This window comes from Microtus ochrogaster, chromosome 8 (assembly GCF_000317375.1).
Source record: "Microtus ochrogaster isolate Prairie Vole_2 chromosome 8, MicOch1.0, whole genome shotgun sequence".
Taxonomy (NCBI): Eukaryota; Metazoa; Chordata; class Mammalia; order Rodentia; family Cricetidae; genus Microtus; species Microtus ochrogaster.
In genome coordinates, this window is record NC_022015.1 from 45,979,699 (window position 1) to 45,984,665 (window position 4,967).

The window sequence follows — 4,967 nt, forward strand, 5'->3', positions numbered from 1 at the left end:
TATATATATCTTGCTAAATTGGATAAGTAAAGTGCTCTTTTTTCCCCCTCACTGAGATCTGTGTTGTAGGAGGCCGGAATGGCAGATCAGCTGAATTACCAAGGTTGCACAGGGGACCCACCCCCCACACGATCACAACCAGCCGAGCGTCACTCTTCAGATGGACGGCAGAGGTGTGCAAGATGTGCTCCTGCCCGTGAGGAACTGAGGGATCAACTGAGGTCATAAAATCTGAGACGGTGACATAAAAGAAACTTGATCTCGAAGAGTTCACAGGAGAGGCATCCACAGATTCTCCTGGAGGTCACTGTCAGGGTGAGTCCCACAGAGGAGACAGGAAAGAGCTGAGGAGAGAGGCGTTCCCAGATGGTGGAGGAGCCTGAAGGGTCAGCTGGGAAAAGGGAAGCACTGGGAACGCATGCTGCAGCACCCTCGCAAGCAGCATCACATAGCCAACGGTGGACCTGGGGTCGGGGGAGGGGGAGAAGGCAGGCAGAGAAAGGAGTCTATTGTTACGTTGGCATCTGTGTTGATTTTCTCATCTCTGGCAGGAAGCAGCTAAAAGGGACTGATCCATTTGGGCTCCAGTGTGAGAGAATCCAGTCCATCATGGCAGAAAAGACACGTTTCCTGGCAGCTCCATGGTGGGGAATATATGCAGTTTGTTTGCATCTAGCTTGGCAGAGAACCAAAACAGGACCAGGACTGGTCACATCCCCTGATCCCCAATAACTCACCTCCTGAAGCCAGGCCCCAATTCCTAGGGGTTACACAAACCATGCCACCAGTTGGGGACCAAACGTTGAAATCCGTGAGTATGCGAAGAGACATTCCATGTTCAAGCCACAGCACTGCCACGTCGCTTTCAGAACTTAATCAAGATGGCCAGCACACTATATCCTGCTGGACTCGACTCTGAACAAGTTTCTTTCCACCCGGCCTCCTGATCTTGCTTCATTCTTAGAGAAATTGCTCAAGAAAACCTCTTTCCCATCCCATTAAATTGTGCCTACCCCAGAGACACTTGCTCAAGCACGTCCATTACTCAAACATGTTCTCCTGGGATGGAAGTAGCTCTCTCAGTGCAGTAGCCTGCAAGGATTCTATGGTGCCCAGGCTACTGGAGTCAGCTCTGCCATGGCCCCTGGTGATAAAACTCACAGACATCAACACAGATCCCAGCTGTCGTAGGATCACGGACCAAGACATGACCCTCTGCTGCAACTCAAGCCCAGATGTCATTATGGCCTTGGGTAGCAGTGCAGGCCACTCAGTATGGCCCTCAGTATTGCTCTATGCATAATATCCAGAAACTGGAAACAACCTAGTATCTGTCAATGGATGAATGCATAAAGAATAGGTGGTACATTTATACTCTAAATTAAAGCCGTTAAAAATAAAATCACCTCAGAGAAACCCTGTCTTGAAATAAAAAAAAAAAATCACCTGAGGCTATTTTGATGTCTGAGGCTTATGCTGTTGCTGGAGACATACTAATTTGAGTGGCATCACCTGAGGCCACAGTGATGTCTGAAACCGAGTTGCAACCAAGGGCCATGTCTGAATCCATGGTCCAACTGCAGCGGAGGTCTGTGATGATGTCCATGGCCTGTGTTACTACCAAAGGCTGTGCAGATGGCTTTCTTTGTTCCACTCCAACTTCTGCCCCTACCACTCTGCAAAAATGGCTTCCAAACCTCATAAATGATCTCCCAATAGCGAACTCAGAGAGTCTATTTTAACAGGCCCCCAGACCTTACCACATTCACACCATGCTAAAGCCTATCAAATAGGCACCAAAACCTGTCAAAACAGGAACAAGGGCTTAGTCAATACTTCCAGGAAAGTCCATAAGTGACTAACCTTGTTGTTGTTGTTGTTGTTGTTGTGTGTGGGTTTTTTGTTTGTTTGTTTGTTTGTTTTTGTGTAGTTCTGCTTCATACTAACTGAAGTGTGCCAACCAGGATATGGTTTGGTTTTTTGGTTTTGCTTTGTTTTGTCTTGTTTCCATAAAAGGCAAAGACTTGCAAGGCTTGGGGCTGCATGATTTGGGCGAGTTTCCCATGCACTTGTGACTGGCAATAAAGCCTTTTCTTTCAGTGCTAAGACTATCTGTATGGTAGTCTCTGGCCAGCTTATCTCACAACGCTGCCTTTGCAATCTGAAACACATGGCATGGTGAAATGTTCTGTCTTCCTGGGAAACCTTCACCAGCTAGTGCTTCCTATCCTTCCTCTAACCTTCAGCTACTCCCTCCCTCCCAGGTTCTCCTCCTTCCTGACCTGTAGGTTTGAGGGCATCTCAGAACTCAGTCCTCACCCTTCTCCCCTCCCCACCCAACTGCACCAAGCATGTTGTATCTGGTGACTATCTGTGTTTCAGCCTCATTATGGCCAAGCCAAGACTCAGGCTGACATTGCCACAGAACACATACGATTGTTCCATACACTCTTCAGCTTTCACAGCTAACAGGCAATGTGATGAAGACACCTACAGGAATTCTTAGGGCAGGTAGTTTTGTTTTGGTGACAACCGATTTTCTTTTTTAAACTCAAAGCTATACACTAATGGCTCTCATCATAGACAACCTACTACCGCCTCAGCGCTGAAGGAAGGGCAAGCAGGGAAGCTTTCTCATGTGATTCTGTCTTATCTGGGAATTTCTTTTAAATCTTGCCTAGAAATTATCAAACTGCATAGAGCTGTAGGAAAGGTTTGAAAGGATAGGAGGGTGGTTCTTAAAATTGGCCCAGGCCTTCACAATCCATTTCCTAGGGCCAGAGCCTCTGATTCGCTCAGATTAAGTGCTTTCTACATGCACCTGAACAAAATAAGGGTCTCAGTGCCAAAGAGGCGGAAATAATGGTAGACAGCATTAGCAACAGTCATTTGGCTACAGCCTCCTAGCATCTTTAAAGGCCATCAAAGTTCTGGATGGCACAGAAGATCATCTGTCAGCCATGGCTCACTGGCTATGGTATCCACAAGTGCCATGCTAGGGACTGTCTATGAATAATGAGCTTGTTGGGTCAATGAAAAAAGGGCTATGCTTTATAGTAATGGCTGCAACACGTGACATGGAGAGGGAGGAGATGGTACCAGAGCCCTGACTTAGATTCTTTTCTGACTTTCACAATCCTTGTGATGGTAAATCTTGTTCGTTTGGATTAGAATCACCCAGAATATTAAAAGAATACAGCTTAGCCAGGCGTTGGTGGCGCACGCCTTTAATCCCAGCACTCGGGAGGCAGAGGCAGGCGAATCTCTGTGAGTTCAAGACCAGCCTGGTCTACAAGAGCTAGTTCCAGGACAGGCTCCAAAGCCACAGAGAAACCCTGTCTCGAAAAACAAACAAACAAAAAAAAAGCACAAATTACATCAGTGAAGGCATTTTCTGCAAAGAAAATCAACCAATTGTAAGTGGTACCATACAGTAGTCTGGGACCTTGGAAAACAGAATCAGGAGGAGGAAGTCGGCAGTGCAGACCTTCTCTGTCCTTCCTGGATGCCCTTCAGAGAGCCACTATGACTGCTATACCCTCACCACCACGATTACCAGAAACTAAAAACTAACTCCCACCATCCCCACCTCTTGTTTAGCTCAGATGTTTCGCCAGAACAGTGAAAACCTAACCCCAACCTGTGAGGGGTGTGTTTCAGTGCATCTGAGTCTAATGGTGCATCCCATTTTCTTCCCCAACAAAACCATCCCCATGCCATTATAGACACCTTGTCATGTCTATATGTCACCTGCTCATACTGAACGGGAATGGAAAGTCCAAGGCAAGTGGCAGCTGGTGAGATCCCACCTTCCTCCAGACATCTAACTGAAGCTTGTGTAAAAAAGCTTTACACCATCCTCAGCAAGCTCTGAGCGCATGCGCCAAATGCAAGCTCCTTCAATAAGAACCGGAGATAAGTTTTCAGATACTGAGTTTCAAGATATATTTATTCTACCTGAGAACACCAATATTTCCACACCATTTTTAGCAACTATCTTTATAACCCATTTTTCAAAGGTACTGCCAGCATTAAGTCTAGAGTGTTCCATTTCCAAACCTGAGCACTTTTAGAAAAACTTTGTATCCTCCTGGGCTGTACCGAGGCCAATAAAAAAAAAATCATTTGGTCTTCATGTCAAGGCGTGTGCTGCTACAACACAGGCTCCCCCAGCAGCAGGACCCTGGCTTGGTTGTCACTCACCATGCAGCACGTTCTCATAGAAGTGGCAGGTCTTTGGTGACTCAGTGTCACAGGCACCATTTTTCTTGTGTTACATAACACACACTGTAATCCATTTTTCCCTTGAGCAGCAAGGTCTCAAATATCTCCAGAACAGTGGCGTGCCCCAGGTGAGGAAGATCAGGAAGAAGACAGCCCAAGTTAAAGTCTTATGTGAGAAACCCCTACGGGTCCAGCAGTAGGGAGCTGGGTCCAGGCAGACAGGGGAAATTTCCCTTTAGAGAGCTGGCTTGTTGTAAGGGTTAATGGTAACAGCAATGGGGTTTATGTAAGTGGTAGCCCTGTTCAAGCTATTTATCCATCCATCCTCACACAGTCTTTACAAGGTCATAACCCAGAAGATCTTAATACCTGATCCCCCTCATGAACAAGGAAACTGAGGCCCTGAATTAAACCAGTGCCTCACACAGCCAGGAGCTCTTGCATTGCGAGCCCGGCCACCTCGCTTGTGTGTGTGTGTGGTGTGTGTGTGTGTGTGTGTGTGTGTGTGTGTGTGTGTGTGTGTGTAGACTATCACACTACTTTGCTTTCCAGCACCTCGGTCCCCAGTGTGTCACAGCGGGAATGGTGAGGGAAGGTGACAGATGGGTGGCTTTCCCAGCCATCTTGTTGGTAAACCTATTTCCCCCCTCAAAATAAGTCTTTCTGAATAGCGGGAATTATCGAGGTGGTTGGGGACCGGCAAAGGGTGGAAAGGGATGGGAAGTCAGTACGCTTAGGTCTTA

At 47.0% G+C, this 4,967-nt stretch overlaps 1 long non-coding RNA gene across 1 annotated transcript in view; it reads left to right on the forward strand.

Moving 5' to 3' along the window:
• Window positions 1-316, forward strand: part of LOC106143879 — a 7,215-nt gene extending 6,899 nt beyond the window's left edge. Inside the window, exon 3 of the long non-coding RNA XR_001229013.1 lies at window positions 70-316. This is a non-coding gene — a long non-coding RNA (uncharacterized LOC106143879). The remainder of the gene's footprint in view (window positions 1-69) is intronic.
• The last annotated feature ends 4,651 nt before the right edge of the window (window positions 317-4,967 follow it).